At 34.0% G+C, this 25,894-nt stretch overlaps 1 protein-coding gene and 1 pseudogene across 3 annotated transcripts in view; both read right to left on the bottom strand.

The window, feature by feature from the left end:
- Positions 1-25,894, bottom strand: part of FSTL5 (follistatin like 5) — an 825,152-nt gene that overhangs the window by 543,442 nt on the left and 255,816 nt on the right. The gene's annotated exons all lie outside the window — the stretch shown is intronic.
- On the bottom strand, positions 8,259-9,450 carry LOC136145792 (large ribosomal subunit protein uL30-like; annotated as a pseudogene).

Below are 25,894 nucleotides of genomic sequence, written 5' to 3' on the forward strand. Positions count from 1 at the left end.
ATACAATCAATCTGATTTCAGTATTGACCATCTGGTGATGCCCACATGTAGAGTCCTCTCTTGTGTTGTTGGAAGAGGAAGTTTGCTATGACCAGTACATTCTCTTAGCAAATCTCTGTTAGTTTTGACCTGCTATATTTCGTACTCCAAGGCCAAATTTTCCTGTTACTCCAGGTATCTATTGACTTCCTACTTTTGCATTCCAGTCCCCTATAATGAAAAGGACATCGTTTTTGGGTATCAGTTCTATGTCTTCTAGGTCTTCAGAGAACCTTTCAACTTCTGCTTCTTCAGCATTACTGATCATGGCCTAGACTTGGATTACTATGATATTGTATGATTTGCTTTGGAAACAAACAGAGATCATTCTGTTGTTTTTGAGATTGCATCCAAGTACTGCATTTTGGACTCTTTTGTTAACTATGATGGCTACTCCATTTCTTCAAAGGGATTCTTGCCCATAGTAGTAGATATAATGGTCATCTGAGTTAAAGTCACCCATTCCAGTTCATTTTAGTTCGCTGATTCCTAAAATGTCGATGTTCACTCTTGCCATTTCCTGTTTGACCACTTCTAATTTGCCTTGATTCATGAACCTAACATTCCAGGTTCCCATGAAATATTGCTCTTTATAGCATCAGACTTATCTCCATCACCAGTCACATCCACAACTGGGTGTTGTTTTTCTTTGGCTCCATCTCTCCATTGTTTCTGGAGTTATTTCCCCACTGATCTTCAGTAGCATATTGGGCACCTACTGACCTGGGGAATTCATCTTTCTACCTTTTCATACTGTTCATGGGGTTCTCATGGCAAGAGTACTGAAGTGGTTTGCCATCTTCAGTGGACCACATTTAATCAAAACTCTCCACCATGAACTGTCCATCTTGCGTCGCCCTACACAGCATGAGTTTTATGAAATATATTTCTTAAATAATAAAACTTAACTTTTGAAGTTATTCATTTAGTCATAGACTGCAGAATGGATGTTTTAGTAACAGGCATGAAAACAATGCTAATCTTGTCATACATTTTCATAAGCACTCTTGGGTGACTAAGTGCACTGTCAGGGAGCACTAATATTTTGAAAAGAATCTTTTTTGCTGAGCAGCAGGTCTCAGTAGTGGGCTTCAAATCTTCAGTGAACCTTGTTGTAAACAGATGGGCTGGTTTTGCTCTTAAAATATTGAGCACAGGCAGAGTAAAGTTAGCATGAATCTTAAGATCCCTAGGATTTTCAGGATGGAAAAAGTATTGACTTCAAATTAAAGTTACCAGCTGCATTAGGTCTTAACAAGAGTCAACCCACCCTTTGAAGTTTTGAAGCCAGGAATTGACTCTTCTTCTCTTGCCATGAAAGTCCTATCTTATTCCAATAGAAGGCTGTTTCTTCTGCAATAAAAATTTGTTGTTTCATGTAGCCACCATCATCAATTATCATAGATAGATTCTCTGGATAGCTTGCTGCAGCATCTACACCAGTACTTGCTTCGCCTTTCTCTTTTTGGTTATAGAGATGACTTCTTTGCTTAAACCTCATGGACCAACTTCCGCTAGCTTCAAAAGTTTCTTCAGCACAACTTCCTCACCACTCTCAGCTGTCACAGAATTGATGAGTTTTGCTCTGGATGAAGCTTTGGTTTCAGGGAATGTTAATGAGAACTGGCGTAAGTTAATGAGAACTGACTCATTGGTAAAGACCCTGATGCTGGCAAACATTGAAGGCAGGAGGAGAATGGAATGACAGAGGATGAGATGGTTGGATGGCATCACCAGATTAGTGGACATGAACTTGAGCAAGCTCCGGGAGTTGGTGATGGACGTGGAATCCTGGCGTGCTGCAGTCCATGGGGTTGCAAAGAGTTGGGCATGACTCAAGGACTGAACTAAGGGAATGTTGCTACTTTTGTGAATTTCTATTCAGACCACTAAACTTTCTCCTTATCTGTGATAACAATGTTTTGCTTTGTTACCATTTGCATGTTCACTGGAATAACAATTTTAATTTCCTTACTGTTTGGCACAAGAGGCCTAGCTTTTCGCCTATCTTGGATTTCTTTATGCCTCCTTCGCTATTCTTAATTATTCCTATCTTTTGATGTAAAGTGAGAGACAGGCAATTCTTTCACTTGATCAGTTAGAGGCAAGGTTAGAGTTACTAACTGGGTTAATTTCAATATTGCTTTATCTTAGGAAATAGGGAGGCCTGAGTTGAAGGGGAGGGATGGAGTAAGAGCTGGTTGGTGGAGCATTCAGACACACAAAACGTTTATTGGTTGCGTTTTCCAACTTATATGGGTGCAGTTGTTGATGCCTCTAAAACAAACAGAATAGTAACATAGGAAATCACTGATATCAGGTCACCATAACAAATATAATAATCATGAAATAGCTGTAAATATGGGAAGAATTACCCAAAAGTGACACAGAGACTTAAAGTGAGTAAATGCTACTGGTAAAATGGTGTTGATAGATTTTCTTGATGCAGGATTACCACAAACCTTCAATTTATACAAAATGCAGTATCTGTGAAGCACAATAAAGTGAAGTGCAATGACATAAGCAATGAATGTTTCTAAATTCTGTATCAGTTCTATAATTTTTATTTAATTTTAAGGACGGCATGTTTAGTGTATAGGTATTTTGTTTTATCACATGTTTAATAACATATTTCTTTTATATATAAAAGAAATTATTAATATAATCATTAATAAATGCCATACATTAAAATATTTATATATATTAAAACATTATTTAATATATCTATTGCTATGATTATTCACTCTTGTTTTCTTGGTTCTCACTCAATCTCTTGTCATTATGTAAAAATACATATATTTTTATTTGGAGTTGTATTTGATGAAAAAAATGTTCTTCTTTCCAGTGGGACTACATAGAGACTTAAGGTTAACCTTTGTGTTGCTTGCTCTTTCCTGGTGCCTGGTGGCTTGCTATCACACAAATACCATTTTAAATAAAATCACTGTGTGAAGTGTTACACATTGTGAGTATCATGTGAACTAAAGCCACTATCTCAGGAGAGATATTTGCAATTATTATTTTTAAGAGTATTTTCTTCTTACTTTCCTACTGCCAAGACTGAGATGGATAGTTATGGCTTCCTGTAGCAGTGGGCTTCCCTGGTGGCTGAGATAGTAAGGAATCTATCTGCAATGCAAGAGACCCGGGTTTGACCCCTGAATCAGGAAGATCCCCTGCAGAAGGGCACGACAACTCACTCTAGTATTCTTGCCTGGAGAATTCCATGGAGAGAGGCGCTTAGCGGACTACAGTCCATGGGGTTGCAAAGAGTCAGACATGACCAAGCTACTAACACTTTCCTCTAGAAGTAGGCATTTATATCTCATGGAGGTTATGCATTTGAAAGTCTCAGTGTTAAGTAAGGCTGTTCTATCAGGTTCTCCTTTTACATAACATTTTTGCTGAAAATATTCAAGCTCAATATGATTACAGTTGGCCAGTTCTAGTTGATCAGTTGGTAGTTTCAAGGTCATTTTTTGTTGTTATATAATTTTGGATTCCCACTATTAATTTACTTTTGACTTATGAAGATTTTTTTCCCCATTTAACTGATTAATTTACTAAAGTGTTTCAAGATTTGCATGTCATTTGATGGCATTATGTTTCCATTTGGATAATGGTTTATGGTTTATGTTATTTATTGCATCATACAATTACAACTGGAAGTCATTCTTTTTCTATTTTAGAAAATGTTCAGTTTATGCATATCTTCTTATTTCTAGTATAGCACTACTGATAAAACTGTGAAGATATGAAATTTATGATAAATTTGTTGCAAATTAAATGTTTTAATAAAAAAGACAAAATTGTATACATAAATTCAAGCAAAAATGTGCTGATCCTTAAATGACATCTAAAATGTAAAATCTGGGCCTTGTATTATTAAATAAGATGTCAAAAACATTCTTAATGACATTTTTCTAGGCAAGCTTTATGGCTCTGTTTTTAATATTTCATAGAATACATACACATCATTTAAATATTTTTTGCACACATTTTCTAGGTTATCAGGAGGACATCTTACAGTATGTTTGATCAATGAAGAAAATTTAGAAAGAGAAGATTTCAAGTGATGATTACTGTAGCAGTTTGCCTTTCCATCACTTTATTTTTGATGAATAATTATCTCTCTTTGAATAGCACTCTAGGGTAGCTATAGTTCATATCTTAAGATAAATCTTAATTAAAACCAAAATATGTTATGCCACAATACAGAATTAAAATTTATTGTTTTTGTTTAAATGGCTAGTAATCAAATGTTCATTTTTTTGGTAATTTAAATATTTTCAAAACCAGAGTTATTTATTGCATTAAATTTTACAGTAAAACCATCACCACTCCTTCTGTATGCTACTGCAAAAGCAGTAATATGTATTGTAAATAAGAAACATGATGCTTTTTATATTTAGATATAATTATATTTTTAAAATGTTAGATAAATATATATTTACTCAGTTAGTGAGAGAATAATTCTACCTTCTTTAATATAAACATTTAAATGTTGTATATCCCCACTACTTATTTAAAAAATGTATTAATAGCATTTTTGAGTAACTTACCAAAAATTTAATCTGAAGGTCATTTTTAAGTGCACATGTATTTTTATTTAAACATTTCTATACATATTTATACAGACTTATCAATCTATTTATAATTCTATAATCAACAGTACCATGAGTTATTTTTTTTCCCCTTCCCTCTCTAGCTTGGTTGACATTACAATGAATACTATCATAGTGGTTTAAGACAGCAACATCTGTCACTTCATTTCTAACCACTTACAGCCTCCTACCTGAACCCCTCTCTTCTGTACAGGAGCTAGAGTGATTATTTTAAAATATAAGTCTGTTCATATAAGTTCCCTGGGCAGTGTTGCAGTGCCTCCCATTATGGATAATGCCAGACTTCTTAACAAAGTGTACAAGTCTCTGCAAAACTCATCTCAGGCTGCCTCCAACACCATCTCAGTAATTCAGCAAATAACCTCCTGAAGACACGCAGTCTGCTTCTGGCCCAGTACCTTTCCAATCCCTTTACATTTTGCTTTGAACTTTCTTTTTCTGTATGGTCATGTGGTTAGCACACCTCACTTCATTCAGTTCTCTGCTCAAATATCCTATGAGAGGAAACACCCAAAAAACTTCTAAAAGTTGCATTCTTCCTCCAATCTTGAGATCCTCCCTTATCTGTCATTCTTGCTTACACTTATCACTATTATATTTTATTTTTTTCCCCTTATTCTCTGCTCTCTCCAACTAGAATGTTAATCTCATGGAAGCAATAGAACTGTTTCTCCTGCCTGTTTCTCTAATTATGAATACAGCAATTTCTTAAGTGTTAATTTTCATTAGCTTTAAGATTATTAACCCATGTCACCAGGCATCCTTCTCAAGATCATTAATCACATCAGCAAAGACCATTTTTCTGTCTATAGTAAAGTCAAACTTCTCATATATTAGGTTCTGAATATCTTTTGGAGGGCCATTATTCTTTCTGCTATATTAATTAAACACAAAATATAAATATGAAATATAGTGAAAGTGAAAGCTGCTCAGTCATGCCTGACTCTGTGATCTCATGGACTGTATAGTTCATGGAATTCTCCAGGCCAGAATACTGGAATGGGTAGCCTTTCTCTTCTCCAGGGGATCTTCCCAACCCAGGGATCGAACCCAGGTCTCCCACATTGCAGGCGGATTCTTTACCAGTTGAGTCACAAGGGAAGCCCAAGAGTACTGGAGTGGGTAACATTTCCCTCCTCCAGCGGATCTTTCCAACCCAGGAATCCAACTGGGATCTCCTGCATTGCAGGCAGATTCTTTACCAGCTGAGCTATCAGGGAAACCCAGAACTATCTAACCTTTGTCTTAAAAAAAAAAATACATATTAAGCTAACATCTATACATTGTAAAATGTATAATGTAAAAATTGTAAAATGGCACAATCACTCTGGGAAATAATTTGTTTTTTTTCTTAATAATTTAAACACATAATATGACCTAAAAAATCCATTCCTAGGTATTTATCTTGGAGACCTAAAAAGTCATGTATTCACTCAATCTGAGCACAGATGTTTATAGCTGCATAATTATTATTTGCCCCAAACTGGACACAATCTAACTCTCTTTTAAAAGGTGAGTGGATAAACAAACTGAAGTAATCGTGTGACTACTGAGTAGTATTGCATACTACTCAGCAATAAAAATAAATAAGCAATCCATTACCTAATGTAAATGAACCACAAAGTTATTATGCTGAGTGAAATAAGCCAGTTTCACATGGTCCCATATGGTATGATTCCATGAATATAACATTCTGGAAAAGGCAAAACTACAGAGAAAAATATGAGATTAAGTGGCTGTTCTCTGGTAGAAGTAGGGAGAGTATATTACTGCAAATATTCAACAGAGGGAATTTTGAGGGAGGTAAGATAACTTCTCTTTACCTTGACTGTGAAGGTGTTACAGTCTGCCCATGTGTTAAAACTCATGGCACTGTGCACCAAAGAGATGATAAAGGTAACTAAAACTCTGCAAATTTTTAGATTATCACTTTACAGTGTTCCATAACATAGTAAGTGATGATATTGCTAAGGGACTAAACTTAATTTTAACAACTGATTGGTTATAAGCAAATGATTTAACAATTTAATTTATTCAGTCCACAGTTTGATAACTGTATTTCAAATCAACATTTTGTCATCTATTCACTACATACACATAAGGTTTTTATTTTTTCATAGTAAGGTAATATGCATACTAAAGTATTATCATTAAACATTAAGACTCGGGGATACAAAATACAGGTATACAAACAACTCAATCATATTTACATTTTAGAAATCACTTTTTGAACTAATGATAAAATTTTCTGCTCCTGACATTTGAACTCTGGCATATTTCTTGCTGATTGTCAGTTGCTTTTTGGGACAGCCTGTCCCATTGCTCTAAACACACTAGTGGGGGAAAAGCATGCACAAGTCCTGTCATTCTACTAATAGCAGGATGGACTTAGATGACTACCTTTGGGGAAGGGGGTTGCTTTCATTTTATAAAAACCAAAAACAGAAACAAAAAAACATATCCTCTTACACAGGCTTATCTCAGGCCATCTGGCTCATTACAGTAATGATGTGCATGATTCCTCAATTCTGTATACAGGAATTTCTTAAATGCTAACTTTAATTAACCCTCAAAGATTATTTATTATACATTTGATCAGGGACCTAGGGAACTTTATAAAATGTCCTCAAGCTAATAATTGATGCTAGTTCTTACATAGGTCAGACATTTTCCTTTCTGATCATTTAAAATTCCTATTTGATTAGGAAATTTTAAGACAGAAATATATTGATAAAATGGCCTTACAAATGATCAAAATAGTACCTGAATATTTTTTTATATTTGATTAAACATATTGAGTTTGATAAAAGTCCTTCTTTTACAGCGTTCCTTTACCTTCATCCTCTGTCCAACCTTTTCCAGATTCTATGAGCACCAGTAATACCTTTTTCCTCTTAAAAGACCTAAGCCAACAGTAAAGGACTTTAAGCTGATCACCTGTCTTATCTTAAACAGCTTCTTTCTAATTCAGAATTTTCTCAAATCACCAGTGACCTGCTCCTTGAAAACCATAAATCCTCAACTAATTCCTGACATCGGATTATCCAGAAACTTCATCTGTTGTACCAAGGCAAAATAGTATTACTTGAAAAGTGAAAAACATTCATACAGCTTTTGGCATCTCTTTTAACTAAAGAATTTCTTTTCTTATCTGTTTGCTATTTTATACTTGTTCACCTTAACAGTATTATTAAAAATAAGAGTAAACATTTCAACCCAATGATATTATCTATAAATCCAAAGTGATCATGATAGTTCTTTGTTAAGGAAATATAAAAACTTTAAATAGTGAAAAAGAATACTATTTCCTTTTTAGATAGATCAAAAATGCTAATTGAAAATAAAAATTATTTTAAAATATGTTTTATCTTTATTTAATTCCTCTACACACTACCATTTCCATTTAGAGTGGGATAATCATTTTACAAAATCCAAGTTATCTTTCCAGTTGAAGAAAGAGTCATAGACACTTTACTTGGTAGAACAGGCAGCAGTATCAATAGAATTCTCTGATCATCCAAATCTGAGGCTTATTGCTAAATGGTTCATTGAAATGTATAAATGGCTCAGTTTCTTTTTATTTTTTTATTTATTTTTTGTGTGTGTGTGTGCTTTTACATTTTAATTTGAAGTTCTAATTTAATTTAATTCTAACTTCAAGTTCTTCCAAAAACAAGGCCCCAGGAAACCCCAGGTTCAACATGCTCCTGGGCTTGGTCCACTGCTGTCTTGTATTCATAGCTAAGTGTCCATTCACCAACAGTAAAGCCCAGGATAGACGTGATAAAAGAGGGCTTCCTCCTTCATGGCATCAGTCCTTTGCTGGTTTCAGAGGTGGACGGTGGTCATCACAGAAAACACACAGGAACTTTTCCTTGGAACTGAGGTGGGATGCAGTGCCTGCTGTGAACATCACCATGTTTCCCCTGACCCTTTCCTTCAGTTTCTGAAGATGTATTCTAGCAGAAAACAATCTTCTTTGAAGATACTGAGCGACAATTCCATAAAACAAAAACATATGCTCCCAGTGCACTGTCCTCGGGTACGCTGGGTTCAGTTCAGCTGCCGGATGAGCTGATTGATGCGTTCACCTCTTGAGGAAGCCCACTCTTTTCTTAGTAGCGTGACGGGCCACTGAGAGTTGGAAAGGGCGCAGGAACCTTGAGACTGCCTGGAAATTCTTCCCCGGGAAGGCAATTTCGTGAATGAGGTCTTCCAAGCAAATGACATCAAACTTCCCCAGGTGCTCCTCAATAACTGTGTTGTCCGTCAGAGGGATGACCTTGTTCTTGACCTTCGCTTGTCCATGTTTCAAGATGAGTTCCCGAACAGACTTCAGATTTGGAAATCCCCAGGTCACAGAAGGTTCCACGATACGAAGCGTCTTTATGGTTTTAGGGGTCACTTTCACAAAGACGCCACTGAAAATCTTATTCAGGTGAAGTCTGGCAATGGTCCTTTGCACCACTGAACTCACCCCATTAATCCTTTCAATGCGTACAACAAAGGCCAAGGAATGTTTGTCTGGCACTTCCAGGGCATGAGGTTTCATTTTTAGCCGTCTGAGTCGCACTCTGTCCCGAAGATGCCGCCGGGAATCATGTACAAACCATTCTAGTCGCTTAAATTTGACTTGTTTTCCTTTCCTCTGCTCCTTCCTTTGCAAAAGCGCCTGTTTTGCCTGGGTGGCTTTGAGGGCCTGATAAGCCTTCCTCTTTTTCAGGAGATTCTCTGGAACCAAAGGGATCTTTCTTCTTGGTTCTTCCTCTGCCATTTTTCCAACGCGGCAGCTCTCAGTTTCAACTTCCAAAAGACATTCCATCAAAATACCCATTTGGGTCAATAGTGAATTATTGATTTTCAATGAGATCATTGTTGAGGGATATATCTCCTCTATTTATGAGTAAAGTTCATTAAAAATATACTTCAGATGTTTAAAAAAAGTATATAGTATTTAGGGGAGGTTGATTTCTTTCCTGTCTAAAACACAATATTGCAGTTTGAAAACAAGAATTAAAAAATAAATTGTAAACCAGTGTATATGGACTTCTGGCTTCTAGTTCCTCATGTAGAAGTTATCACTCTGTTTTAATGACAAGTAAAAAGCTGAATGGATTAAAACAAAATAAAAACTCTTCAATCTATCAGAGATACAGAGCAAACTGCTACCCTGCTGCCTCTATAGGGGAGAGACAGGGAAAGACTAGGAGATACGGTTTACCAAAGCTGTGACTCACCACCACTTGGAACTACCCTGGGGACCGGTGCTGCAAAGAAAAACCTGAACTCTAACTATGAATTACCGAGGCTCAGTGTGGGCAAGTCTGAGAGTAGAAAACTTCAGAGATACCCAATAATAGGGAGACCCCCACCACACACTTTTGTGAGTTTTACTTCCAGGAGTTTTACCAGATTCTTGCAGTAAATATCAGAGAAAATTCCCTTCATGCTTCCAGCTGGGGGAAGGGGAAATAAGTCACTTTAAAATGTGAGCTAGCACTTTTTCTTAAGAGGACCTGCCACAGGGGCAATTTTTAAGAAGAATCTAACCTGCTGGTGTTTTATCAGAGCTAATTAACCTGGAGGAAAGGAAATGCCCAACTCTTGTCAGCTATGGTCATCCTGTTCCAAATAAGGGAGGGGGAAGGATACAGAAACATATGTGAAGTTTACAGTTGAGATGCTATCTAAAACACCTAGACTCAATCACAGGACAATAGAATATTTTCTTCCCTCCAGACCTCACTACTGCATTACTAAAAATCTAATCTCAGCAGTTCCTTTCACCTGGTATATCATGTCTGGCTATTAAGAAAAAAAAATTACATGATTCTAAACTACAAAATAGACCCACTATTTTATGAGATAGAGAAAGTATTATAATCACACATGGCAGGTATTTTGGAATTATCAGAGCAGGAATTTCAAACATGTATAGTGAATATGCTAAAGATACTAATGGATAAAGTAGATGGCATGCAAGAACAGATAGGTGATGTAAACAGAGAGATAAAAATTATAAGAAAGAAACTAAACTAAATTCTGAAGATGAAAAACACTAACAAAAATAAAGACTGGCTTTGTTGGGTTTATTGTTATACTGGTCAAGGCTGGGAAAGGAATCTCTAAGTTGGAGAGATAGTCCAAGACTGCGGGTCAACTGCAAAAGGTGTAATGTCCATACAATGGGAATACCAGATATAGAAGAAAAAGAAAGGAACAGAATATTTGAAATAATGAATGACTGAAATCTCACCGAATCAATGACATATACAAAGTTACAGAAACTCAGTGAACACCAAGGAAAATAACTCATAAACAAAAGCTAAAACAAAATAAACATGCAAAAAAAAAAAAAACCACACACACCTAGACATAATTTTCAAACTACAAGAAATCAAAGATAAAGGGAAAATCCTGAGAGAAGAAGCCAAAGGGAGAATAAACAACTTACCTACAGAGAGACAAAGATAAGAATTACATGTCATGTGCCTCAGAAACCATGCAAGCGAGAAGAGATCAAATGAGACATTTAAAGAAGTGAGAAAAAATATAAACCAACCTAGAATTATGTACCTTGCAAAATTATCTTTCAAAAGTGAAAGAGAAATAAAGACTTTCTTATACAAACAAAATTTAAAAATATCTGTTACCATTAGACCTGTTTTGCAAGAAATGTTACAATAAGTTATTTAGAGACAAGGAACATAATACAGGTCTAACGAATCTACAAAGAGAAAGAAAAGTTTCAAAGAAGGAATAAAAAAACAAAATTTGAAAGTCTTTTTATTATTATTTTATCTAACAGATAACAGTTTGTTCAAAATAATAATACCAGTACAGCATTTGATTGGGTATGTTTAGATACATATAGCATATGCATATGGATATAAATGTATATATGCTGATATATAAGGAAATAAATGACAGCAATAATGCAAAGTATGAGAGTGAGGAATTAGGATGATTTTGTTATTATAACTTAAACTACATGAAATGATATACATTATTTGAATGAACACTTAGATTGTATATTGCTAACTCTAGTGTAACCACTACAAAAAGTAAAAACATGGATAATATAACAAACATTAAAAATGAGAATGAGTGAAATTATGTACAATGCTTAATTAAAATCACAAAAAAGTGAAAGACAAAAGAACAAAGAACAAGAGTAACAAATGATAGCAATATCAAATATGGTGAATATGAAATCCAAATATATCAAAATCAGTTGATATATCAAGGGATTAAATGCACCAATTAAAAGATACTAATTATTAGACAAGATCATAAAACATGGCCTGACTCTACATTTCCTAGGAGAGATAGAGAGAGATTAACAATGTAACAAACATATGGGTAAAAGTGGAAATCTCAAAACAAATTTGCAAATATTTTGCACTAAACAAAAATGAAAACACAACTTGTCAAAATGTTTGGGATGCAATTAAAGCAGTGCTTTGAGGGATCCTCTCCCAGCTTTATGGAGATATATTCGACATATAACATTGTATAAGTTTACGGGCAATGTACAATGATGTAAGCTACAGTCACCATGTTGTAAATTAGGTCCACAGAACTAATCCAATTTATAGCTGGAAGTATGTAACATTTGAGTATTATCTTCCAATTTACACTTCCCTGTTCCCAGCCCCTGGAAGCCATCATCTGCTCTGTTTTCTAAGACTTTTATTTTACATAGGTTCCACATATAAGTGATGTCACACAGTGTTTTTTTTTTCTCTGACATTTCACTAGGCATAGTGTCATCAAGGTCCTTCCAGGTTGTCATAAATGGCAGGGTTTCTTTCTTTCTCATAGTTTAATAAAGAAAATGTGTATATATATAATTAATTTATCTATTAATGCACAATTAGTTTGTTTCCATATTTGGGTTATTTTAAATGGTTCTGTAATTAGCTTTGGAATGAAGAAATCTCTTCAAGATAGTGAGTGATTTTATTTTCTTTGGATTTATACACAGGAATAGGATTGCTGGGTCATACAGTAGTTCTATTTGATTTTAATTATTTTTGAGGAACCTCCATATACTTCTCCACAGTGACTGTAACAATTTTCATTCCTACCAACAACGCAAGGTTTCTTTTATTCATATCCTTGCAAACACTTATTATCTCATTCTAACAGGTGTGAGGTGAGATCCTGTGGTTTCGATTTTCATTTCCCTGATGATTAATGATGTTGAGCATGTTTTCATGTATCTGTTGGCCTTCTGTATGTCTTCTTTGGAATAATGTCTATTTAAATGTTCTGCCCATTTAAAGGTTAGATTATTAATTTTTCACTTATAAGTTGATTCAGTTTCTTTTATATTTTGGATATTAATCAATTATCTGATACTTGACTTGCAAATATTTTCCCCATTCCTTAAGGTTCCTCTTCATCTTGTTGATTGTTTTGTTTGTTGTGTAGAAGTTTTTGGTTTGATGCACTTCCACTTGTTTATTTATTTATTTTCTTTTGCTTCTGCTTTTGTTATCCTGTTCATAAGCTGTTGCCATGATGATGTCAAGGGGCTTTTCCCCTAAGTTTTCTTTTAGCAGTTTTATGGTTTAATGTCTTATATTTAAATCTTTAATTCAGTTTGAGTTTATTTTTGTGAGTGGTGTAAGACAGGGGTCCAATTTCATTTTTCTGTGTGTGGATACCAGTTTTCCCAGCATTATTTATTAAAGAGACTATCCCTCCCCCATTGAATATCCTTGGACGTCATAGCAAATATTACTTGACTGTTTGTACATGGATTTATTTAAATCTGTCCCATTAGCCGAAGTTTCTGTGTTCATGGAAATACTATCTTCTTCTGACTCTTACAGCTTTACAATATAGTTTAAAATCAGGAAGTGTGATACCTCCAGCTATGTCCCTCATTTTTAAAGTTGCTTCTGGCTATTTGACATCTTTTCTAGTTCCATACACATTTTAGATTTTTTTTTTCCATTCCTGTGGGAAATATACTGGAATTTTGATGTGGATTGCACTGAATCTAGAATTGCCATTGGATAGTATGTATATGTTAACAGTATTATTTCCTTTGGTATGTGAACATGGGGAATTTTTACACTTATTTGTATCCTCTTCCATATTTTTTCATCCATGCTTTACATTTTTTCAGCATACAGCTCTTTCACCACCTTGGCTAAATTTAGTGCTAAGCATTTTATTGTTTTCAGTGCTGCTACAAATTAGATTATTTTTCTTTCTGATAGTTCACTGTTTGTATATAGAAGCACAGCTTATTTTGTATCCTGACATTGTAATGCATTCATATATTAGTTTTAACACCAGAAAACCTAGATGATCTTGGTTATGGCAATAATTACTAGTTATAACACAAAGGGCATGACCCATGAAAGAAATAACTGAGAAGCTGTTTCATTAAAATTACAGACTTTTGCTCTGAAAATGCAATATAAAGAGAGTAAGAGGTACAAGCTGGAAGAAAATATTTGGAAAAAATATATCTGATTAAAAACTGTTACCCAAAATATACAAGGAATTTGTAAAACCTAACAAGAGAAACACAAAAATCTGATTTAAAAAAACTGAGTCAAATACCTTAACAACCATCTCACCAAACAAGATATACAGATGGCAAATAATCATATGAAAAGATGCTCAATATCGGATGTCATCAAGGAGATGCAAAATAAAACAACAAGAAACCTCAACACTCTGTTTGAAAACACTGACACCAACTCTGGTGAGGATGCAACAGGAACTGTCATTCAACTCTAGAAGGAAAGCTAAATGATGCAAACACTTTGAAAGACAGTTCGGTATTCCTCTTACAAATTCCAATATATTCCTATCATACAATCCAGTCATTTCACTTGTTCTTATCCATGCAAAGGAGCTCAAAATTTAGGTCCACAAAAACCTTGCACATAGATATTTATACAACTTTATTTACAATTGTCAAAGCTTGTAAGCAACTAAGATATTATTCAATAGGTGAATGGATCAATATGTTGTGATAGATCAAGACAATGGAATATTATTTGGTGCTAAAAGTAGATACCTGATGCATTCCTGTCACAGTATAGAGTAGGAAAAAATTCTGCTAATAAAAAAAAAGTGAAGTGCAAAAATAATTGTGCTATAGTTAAGCCATGAAAATAAAGGAGAAATATTAAATGTATATTACCAATTAAAAGAAGCAAATTTGAAAAGGCAAAATTCCGTATGATGCCAACTATATGGCATCCTGGAAAAGTCAAATCTATGGAGACAGAAAAAGGATCAGTGGTTGCCAGGGGTTGGGAGAGAGAAAAATAAACGGGCAGAGCACAAGATTTTTAGGACAATGAAACCATTCTACATGATAATACAATGATGGATGTAAGTTATTATTCATGTGTCAAAATCCATAAACTATAGAACACAGAGAGTAGACCCTAAGGTGAACAATGGACTTTGGGTGATAAAGAAGTGTCAATGTAGGTTCATGGATTGTAAGAAATATGCCATCAGATGAAATATATTGTTAGAGAGGCCAAGCATGTGTAGTGCCAAGAGGTACACTGACATTCTCAGTACTCTTGACTCAATTTTGCTGTGAAACTAAAAATGCTCTGGAAAATACTGTTAAGAAAATACCAGCATTAAATGTAGTTACCAGCAGTACTTTAAACTCTAGTCCGTAAATTCATCTTCCTGAGGAAACTGTCATTGATATGAATACAATCAAGGACTATGAGTTGAATAAGCCCCAATCACTTAATAGTCAGTAACAAAGTATTCCTTAAGTGCCTAATTTAAATTATCCATCTAATTTCTCAATGTCATATTAACTGCCATCGCTATCGGTTTTATATTAGTCTTGGGCAGCTGTTTGCTAAATAATTTAAAATTTGAATTAAAACTTCCCTGATTTCTACTGTGATGAGCAGAGGAAACAAAGGTGGCCCTCTGGGAAATTAAAAATATTTCAGTATGAGTGATCTCAGATTTAAAATCATGAACTTTGTTAGAGTTTTGTTGAAGTCAAACTTTACCAGGAACCAATTACTAGTAACTGGAGTAAAGTGATATAAAGTTAATTGAGAGATCAAAAGCAGGTGCTAGGAGCACAGAGCATTATTAAGCTCATGAGGTCAGAGACAGAGTTTCATGTGCCTAAGATTCTCCCAGAAGTTAACTAATGCTGTAGCCAGTAAAGCAGGGACTCCTAGATGACTTATTATTTGTTCTTTATCATAAAATTTATCCTCACATTTTTAAATGTTTTCCCAAGAGATTTGCTCAATAATTATAGAAGAAAATTTTACATATTTCCAGAATGCACTCCATTTTTCTGTAAAAACATGTGCAGAATATAAGAAATTCATTTAAACTTCTGATTGTTTACCTCTATTTAAGCAGTTCCAGTTAGGAGTAATTCTTTCTCCACTGGAAACAGTATGGTGTCAACTACAATGGAAAGATGGGGGAAACAAGGCTGATTAACTGGCTGTGGGCAAGGATGTTAGTTTAAACTTGATATTTATTAGTTGAGGAACTTAGTGCAAGGATTGACCTCCAGAATTCAAACCATTCCATACACATTGGTAGGAATTTTTGGAGGATGAGATAAGACAGTGAATGTGAACTATTCAAGTTAGAAAGCCACATTATATGACTGCTATGAGTTTCAAAGCTGTGTCTTCTTTCTCTACTCCATGTTTCCTGAGAAATTTGGATGTAAAGTGCAGTGAAATGCAATATAACGTGGAGCTCGGCTTCTATTCAGAGTAAAAAGAGGAGAGACATATAATTTATATGCTTGCTTTGCTTAAACTTATAAAATGCCACCTAATTAAACTGGTATTTTATTTACAGGATTTATCTAAATAATGTCTAGTATTTCAGAAATCAGATTTTTATTCATACATAAAATACATTTTAAATAAAAGTATCATTTTGGTATTTAGATAATGCTACATTTTTCCAAAGCTATTTTTTTCCATTTCAATTAAAAATCTCTGGACTGTTCATTATGTCACAATTACCTTAAGTCAACTCCATATCCTGTACTGTACAAAAGTAGGAAATTATGATATCTATGACAAGAGCATCCTGAAAATATTAAAATGTTAACAAAAGTCTTCCTCCTGTCTCTCTTCAGGTTACTAGCAACTTTTTTTATTGAGAGAGAAATAGTACAATGTGAAAACTACACACTAAGTAATCATTCTCCAAAATAAAAGTATAAAGACATGTTATTTGCCTTTTAAAGTATCAGGTAGAAATTGAAAGTAAAATTTGTGCTATGTTCCCTTTTGATTTTAAATTATTTTTATACTTGAGAGATACAAAGATGAATGAAAATTGGAATTTAAATTTTACCAGGTGAAGTTAAGGTTAAGCTAGTCATAGTCATCATCTATTTAGCTGTCATCTATCTATCTGTCTATCCTATACTATTGAGTCTGTTTATTTTCCCATTTAAATGTTGTTTCAGATTTTTCATCTTGTAATATATATCCCTGGTATGCCTATAGCATCTTTTATAAATATTTTAGATTCTTTTAATGTTTTCTAAGATTTACTCCAGTATTTTTTTCTGTTTTAAAACACACATGAGCAAAATTGATGAGAACTTTTATTTTTGATCAAATATTCACTCATATTCAACTGCAAGTCTTCAAATTTAGTCACTTTATCCTTAGGACTAGACTCATAAGACAGATTACATACAGTTGATATTACACAGGTAAATATTTGGTGGGAACCATACACGGTTTAATTTATTCATCTTACAGAGGAGGACACCTAAGTCTAGAAAGAATACTATCTTGTCAAGCTATTAAGATTCATGTAGCCCCTATGCACCAATATCCATTCAAGTTTATTCTTTCTTTATCTCTGTTTTGCCCCCACTAACCCACTGACTTTACCAAAATCCAGATGGAAATTTTCCCACTACTCCTCAGTAAAATATTCAGTCGACGATGCTATATAGCTGTGACAGTGGAGATTAACCAGCATTCATCAAACCCACTTCTTTTTCTTCTATACATACAACCACGCTGCTTTCCCACTCTCCCATGAAGCAAGGTACAGCCAAGTGACTGAGTTCTGGTCAATGCAAGTGTGGTAGAGGAATGTGTTTCTCTTTCATCATGGCCAATTAAAATCTTGCAGGTGTGATTCTCACATTTTTCTTCACTCCCTGGCTGAATGGAGAGAACCTAGAGACCTAGCAATAAAGCAGATCCTATGATGGAAGAAGCTAGTGTCTGATGACAGCATGGAGCAGACCTATCCAAACCTGAAAACAGACATTGAACTATAGCAGGTGGAAGAAATCACATTTCACCATGTTACATCACAACTGCTTTAGGAATTGTTTCTTACAGGAAGTAGCATATCTGCCTAATAAACATGCATTGGTATTGCATGTGGGTAACTTTTCAGTTTTGTCCTTGATTTTTAGAAGAGGATTTTGTCAGATATTTTACCAAAGTCTGCGTCAAAGCAAATGCTCTCTTTATTCAAAAATAATAAATATTTTAATGGTGATGGGCAACAGAAATGTGAAATTGTATTTAATGTATATTTGGATTTTGGTAATCAATTTTTATACTTTAAGCATGTGAATTAAGAAATAGCAGTGTTTTGATTTACTCTGACTCATTTTATGACTGTAGCCAAACAACAATGCACAAAATATCTAGACAGTCCTAGCAAATGCCTTTGACTTGACATGTTATGTCACTTTGTTATCTTCTATCTTGTTTATTCTGACAAAATAGAGTCCTAAATATACATGAATAATACACATGCATTTCTCTGTAGATCTTATCTTTATATATTTCAAACATTGTATCCTTTATTGAAGGAACACAGTAAGATAAATTGTTAGCAAGTCTTAAATACTGGGAAATAGTTACTAATTTTATAACATTAGATCATTGATGGTTCATATTTTCTTTAAACATAAGTCAAGATTATTATAGGAGTCTTCTATGTATGCAGCATATTATCTTATTTTTTAATCTTTTAACAAACCCTTCATGGAGAGATGTGCTTGTTATAACTGATAGGGTTATTTGGATTTCTAAAATTAGTTGCACTAGTAATTAAAAATGTATTTATAGATGTGCATACAAAATGTCTGAGTATATTATAACTGAGAAGAATACAACTGTATTTTTAAAAGTTTTTATCTACGTTTAGCAAAACTTTATTTTTTAAAATGTTTAATGAAATGTAGTTGATTTTCAAAGTTGTATTAATTCCTGCTGTACAGAAAATTAATTCAATTATACATGCATATACATTTAGTTTTCATATTATTTTCCATTATAGTTTATCACAGAATATTTAATATAGTTCCTGGGGCCATACAGTAAGACCTTGTTGTTTATCCATTCTACACCTAATAGATTACATCTGCTAATTCCAAATTCCCATTCTATCCCTTCTCCACTCTCTCCCCCTTGCCAACCACAAGTCTGATATCGTGTTTTTGAGTCTGTTTTCTGTTGTGTTGATAGGTTCATTTGTGACTTATTTTAGATTTCACAAATAAATGATATCATATAGTCTTTATCTTTCCATTTCTGACTTACTTTGCTTGGCATGATAATAACTTGGTCCATTCACGTTGCTGAAAATTAGTAAGATTTCAAATAGTAACTTATGATTATACATCATAATTAATGAACTATGTTCTTCTGAGTGTTCTTCTCTAAGCAATATTTAGTTTCATTAAAAGAAGATTCTACTTTATTAAAATACAACAGATTCATTTAGATATTATTTGGTTGGAGAAATCCAGGATGATGATATGCTATTTCATATGCTTATCATGGAATGTCCTGGGGAAGCATGAAATAAACATGTATTTAAGAGAATAATGATAACTTTATTGAAGATGTAAATACACTTTTCCTGGTCCTGTTTGTGATATGAATCGTTGTAGTCCAGCCAGTAAAAAATATGATTTTCCATGCTTAATACAGCTTTCTCTAATAGACTTTCCATGCTGCTACTCCAAATAATCATAAGATTTTTTTAACAAAAGGAAATTAAAAACTTAATTGGTTGTTATCATTATAAAGAAGATTCATATTTTATAATCTAATATCATAATTTTGAAAAAAGTAAAAACATTAGCACATCAAAAAATCAGTGCCAAAAACACAGATCAGTAAGTTCAGTTCAGTCTCTCAGTTGTGTCTGACTCTTTGCAACCCCACAGACTGCAGAAAGCCAGGCCTCCCTGTGCATCACCAACTCTCGGAGTTTACTCAAATTCATGTCTATTGAATTAGTGACATCATCCAACCATCTCATCCTCTGTCATCCCCTACTTCTCCCACCTTCAATCTTTCCCAGCATCAAGGTCTTTTCAAATGAGTCAGTTCTTTGTATCAGGTGGCCAAAATATTGGAATTTCAGCTTCAGCATCAGTCCTTTCAGTGAATATTCAGGACTGATTCCTTTGGGATGGACTGATTGGATCTCCTGTCAGTCCAAGAGACATAGATATGGAAGGGGAAATTTTCATTTGTCTGATACTGTTTTGAATCATGTAAGATTTACAAAATTAATATTTCTCCATTTCCATTCTTCTTTGCTATCTGTGTTAATAAATGGAAATAAATTCATTTATATAAAATATTTAAAATAAGTTCTGATGAATTTAATTAATATATAAAGCTAAGGAAGTTCATATGCCACAGTTTGCCTGATCAGCCTGATGGGTGCCCCTTTTTAAGCCATAGATGTAAGATGATGCTGAATATCACAGATTCATGTTTGAATGGATCCTGGTATAAGTCCTATTTCTCTATTGATTATTAATGTGAGATAAATCATCTTTTAAGAATAATGTATCTTTTCTTTTATGTCATTTTTTTTTAGTGAAATGGGAAAAAAATATCTGTGGAAATATTTGGAAAATATTTGTAATTAAATATTAAATATAAGTAAAATTATTTATATAATTTATTTATTAAAATTAAGAAAGACTCATGTTAGAAGAAACATTAATATGGACTCTCTGTGTCCTTTTGTCTTTTCTTTCTCTCTCCTTTGGTTAAACAATGAAATTATATGTTGTGTTTATGACTGCAAATCCATTGGTGTCAACTAAGGACTGAGATAATGCTGAGTTTATGGATAAAACAGCTGATGCTTCCTCTCCTAGCACCTCATATTTGCATCAGTCTAGAATACTATAGCTTCCTAACTACTCTAATCAATTTATTTCTTATCTTCATAACTATGAATCTATCAGTTTTTGCATTTTCTGATGGTCAATTCTGTTTCTCACTGCTTCTGAAGTACTTAGTATTCACTTTTTATTTGTACTCTTTTGATCCTCATTTGTTTAATTTAGCCAAAAATTTTTCTTTTCAACCCATTCATTGTTTCTTTGCATCACTACTGAACATTTCACTCCTTACTTAAAATTTTATTTCCTTAGTTTTGCTATTGTTCTTTTACACACCCAGAATAGAATTAAGAACATTCAGAAAGTTCTGCTCTTTTCTTTAAAAATAAAATGTTATTATATTTGCAGGAATATCAGGGCAAGATCAGAAGAGAAAACTTAGTTGCAAAGATAAAAGATCTGCTACAGCAATAATAGTAATAATAAAAGATGATTTACAAATTTGGCTTCAAATGCCAGTTTTTCTATTTAGTTACTACTTGGTGACTTTTTCTAAGCAATTGATCTTTTATAAATGGAATATAGCTTTTTGTAAGTAAAAATATCCCCATCTTATGATGATGTTTTGAATTTTAGGCAAAGTCACACTTGATGGCATATAGTTAAAAATCAGCAAATAATAGATGTGTGTTCAAGTTTTGGGGATAAAAGTTTTAAAAAAAAGCCTTTCTTATACTACTCATGTTATGATTGAAATAGCAGGATAGAGGCTTCCTAGGTGACTCAGCAGTAAAGAATCCACCTGCAATGCAAGAAATGCAGGTTTGATCCATGGGTCAGGAAGATACCCTAGAGAAAGAAATGGCAACCCACTACAGCATTTTTACCCAGGAAATCACAGAGACAGAAGAGCCTGGCAAGCTACAATCCACAGGGTCATAGAGAGTCGGACATGACTTATGGACTAAACAACAACAACAAATAATGCACAGCTTATCCAGTCTGCGATTTAATTATGTCCAACTTTTAAAATAATACTTTTGGTAATTATACAGATGTGTATTAATTATAACGGACTTTTTTATGTCCAGCAAGAAGGAAACAGGGATTATACCTTCTCCTATTTACCTACAAGGAGAAGGATTATGTTATCAGTCTTAGCCTTCCTCACAAGTTTCTGCCTTTAGAGAAGCTTATGTGAAAGACCAGCTATAAATGACAGCGTAGCTTCAATTTTCTTTGACCTTCACATATCTGCAAAGTTTTACTTTTGGGTCAAACCAACTGTCCATGTTCACGGGTACATCTAGAATTTTGTTGTCCGTGTGTAGGCTTGTTCTCAAATATCTTACACTCCAGTAGCCTGTGCTTATAAATCCCTGTATTTTCATTTCAATTATGTCATTGTTTGAACAACTACCAGCTTAGACCATTATGTGACCAGTAACTTTCTCATTTTCTAATAACTTTTCAACTTAAATCTGCTTTCATTTGCTTCCCTTTCAAGTGATAGTCCTAAACAAGTTGAATATTCATTTTTCTGTGCAAGAATAAAAATCACTAGTCACAGTTTTTCAGTCACTAAAATAATTCAAAATACATTGATTGTTTTCTAGTATTCTATATTTTTATTTGTCCTGGCTTCAAAAAACTGGAACAAAATTTTGCAAGTTTGTTGAATATTTTATAATTCTCATTTTATACTCATTACCCTAGGGACACTACCAAAGTGTTTTTTTCTTTTGAGTCTGTCTCTGAATATATAAATCTACAAGTTCAAATATTTATTGAATACATGTAAATATTCTCCACAGCTTTTAAAATGTGAAATATTCACCTAAATTTAACTCAAAATATTTCAGATGACTTCTAATAAATATATGTCATTATAAACTTACTTACTATTTTTTTACATGTGAAATATTGTTAATCATGTATAGCAAATTAAAATACTTCTGAATATCATGATTTTCTGAAGCTATATTTCTAGCACTTAAATAATAGTTACAGGAGAATATAACAAATAGAAATTCTTCAAGTTTTCTTTTGAAAAATATATCAGGAATCACATAATATTATGCCAATATTTTATGCTTTGCTTAACTTTTAATTATCAGTATTAATCATGTATTTAAGTACATATTATTAAATGTTTGCCAAAATGTTGTATTCTCATGCTGCATATATTTTTATCTGTTTCTTGCGATAAACAAAGACAAATTATTTTTAATCTTGTACAAGTCTATGTTTTCTCACCCTAGCTAACATTTCTGTTTTAACACTTATTCACACAGTAACAAAGATGGATGTAATCCCTATACAGACATTTGCCATCTGGTTAAGCAAATACACTTAAAGATACTCCTGCAATTGTGATCAAGAGACAGCAGATCTAAGAGCAGGCAGTGCCTGGACTCTAAAATGATGATTGTACAGCTGTAGTTGGCATCATTAGAGACTAATCAAATCTTTATGTTCCGTTTGGATGGCAAGGCCCTTTATCAAAGAGGAGCTCAAATAGCTAAATAACAAAGAAATGAACCATTTAGCAGTTGTTTTAAATTTAAGACAGATAATAGAACTCCTAAGTCATAATTGGTTTTTAACATTGGAAAGATTGTTTTCAAGTTCTGTCTCCCACTCTAACAGTTTTAACTTCTCATCTTACTATAATTCTTTGATTATGATTTTGCTTCTTCTAATGTTGCTATCAATATAAGTTAAAGGCATCACATAATCCTCAACAGTTAAACCACTGGATTATCAAAATGCTTTCATACTATTTTCAATTAAACACACAGTAAAAAAAAATCACTAAATATATTTGGCTTAGCAAAAAAGATGAGCAGACATATGCTTTTGTTTTCTTACATAATTTGAAACTATTTCTAACATTGGATATTTATTATGCATTCTGTTAACAGTGTAATTCCTAAGTAGCTTTATACAGTCTATTAAAGTAGAACACAAGAGCATAATATACTTTTGACTGATTTGTAATATCAGCAGTAATTTCTTAGCTATCATCCCTAAGAATTTTCAGAGCTCATATTGAAATCAGCAATTTTTATTAATTGGTATTTTTTCTTATCTCTAAAGATTCTATAATCTTGATGCCAAAATATTTTAATCATGTTCCAGATTAGAAGGGAAAATTAGCTTTTTATTTCTGCAAACTTAAACATTAGCCAGACTTTGCTAGGGAATGCCTGCAGAGAGTAAATTCTATCTGTTATAGAAAAATAGAGATGTATTTTACTCTTATATCTCAAGGCTATATTATAAAATCATCCAGGCTAGGGGCTAATATACAGCTTTTAGCTGCAGAATTTTACATGAAGAGGATATTACTATTCATTTAACTCAACCTTGTGTTCACACATGAAGAAGTGTAAGTCTGAGATGAGTGTTTGGATAAAGTTGCACAGTAAGAGTTGAAATATAGATACTGTCAAGCCTTCTTAACTCCAGAGACCCACTTCCTTTCTGTTACACTATGAACCTATTAGTCCTAGCTTTAGAAAAAACTCAGGTCTCTTTGACACATTTTTGTAACTACCAGACTACCAACTACACCCATTTTAATGTATTATTAGATCAATTCATACAAACAAAGAACTGTTTTGTTGACTTTATTGTATCTGCTTGTGAACAAAGAAATATGTGATTTTTCCAAATGCAGTTGTGTGTGGATCACAATAAACTGTGGAAAATTCTGAAAGAGATGGGAATACCAAACCACCTGACCTGCCTCTTGAGAAACCTGTATGCAGGTCAGGAAGCAACAATTAGAACTGGGCATGGAACAACAGACTGGTTCCAAATAGGAAAAGGAGTACATCAAGGCTGTATAGTGTCATCCTGCTTATTTAACTTATATGCAGAGTACATCATGAGAAATGCTGGGCTGGAAGAAGCACAAGCTGGAATCAAGATTGCCGGGAAAAATATCAATGACCTCAGATATACAGATGACATCACCCTTTTGACAGAAAGTGAAGAAGAACTGAAGAACCTCTTGATGAAAGTGAAAGGGGAGAGTGAAAAAGTTGGCTTAAAGCTCAACATTCAGAAAACAAAGATCATGGCAGCCAGTCATATCACTTCATGGCAAATAGATGGGGAAACAGTGGAAACAGTGTCAGACTTTATTTTGGGGGGTTCCAAAATCACAGCAGATGGTGACTGCAGCCATGAAATTAAAAGATGCCTACTCTTTGGAAGGAAAGTCATGACCAACCTAGACAGCATATTAAAAAGCAGAGACATTACTTTGCCAACAAAGGTCCGTCTAGTCAAGGCTATGGTTTTTCCAGTGGTCATGTATGGATGTGAGAGTTGGACTATAAAGAAAGCTGAGCACTGAAGAATTGATGCTTTTGAACTGTGATGTTGGAGAAGACTCTTGAGAGTCCCTTGGACTGCAAGGAGATCCAACCAGTCCATCCTTAAGGAGATCAGTCCTGGGGGTTCATTGGAAGGACTGATGCTGAAACTCCAAAACTTTGGCCACCTGATGCAAAGAGCTGACTCATTTGAAAAGACCCTGATGCTGGGAAAGATTGAGGGCAGGAGGAGAAAGGGACAGCAGGGAATGAGATGATTGGATGGCATCACCAATTCAATGGGCATAGGTTTGGGTAAACTCCAGCAGTTGGTGATGGACAGGGAGGCCTGGCATGCTGTGGTTCATGGGGTCGCAAAGAGGCAGACATGACTGAGCAACTGAACTGAACTGAACTGATGCTTGGAAAGATTGAAGGCAGAAGGAGAAGGGGATGACAGAGGATGAGATGGTTGGATGGTATCACCGACTCAATAGAGTTGAGTTTGAGTAAACTCCGGGAGTTGGTGATGGACAGGGAGGCCTGGCGTGCTGTGATTCATAGGGTTGTAAAGAGTCAGACAACTGAGCAACTGAACTGAGACACACATGTATGGTGCATATTTATACTATATCTCATATTGGATGCGAAGTTTCTATAAGGCAGAAATTCATTTTCAAGAGTGTGCTCATTATTTAGTAAAGCTCTCTTGGCTCTATCAGTGCCTGTCAAAAAAGTAAATCAGAGCTTAGAGAAATCAATCATAGTACTAGCTC

Source organism: Muntiacus reevesi, chromosome 13, assembly GCF_963930625.1.
Source record: "Muntiacus reevesi chromosome 13, mMunRee1.1, whole genome shotgun sequence".
Taxonomy (NCBI): domain Eukaryota; kingdom Metazoa; phylum Chordata; class Mammalia; order Artiodactyla; family Cervidae; genus Muntiacus; species Muntiacus reevesi.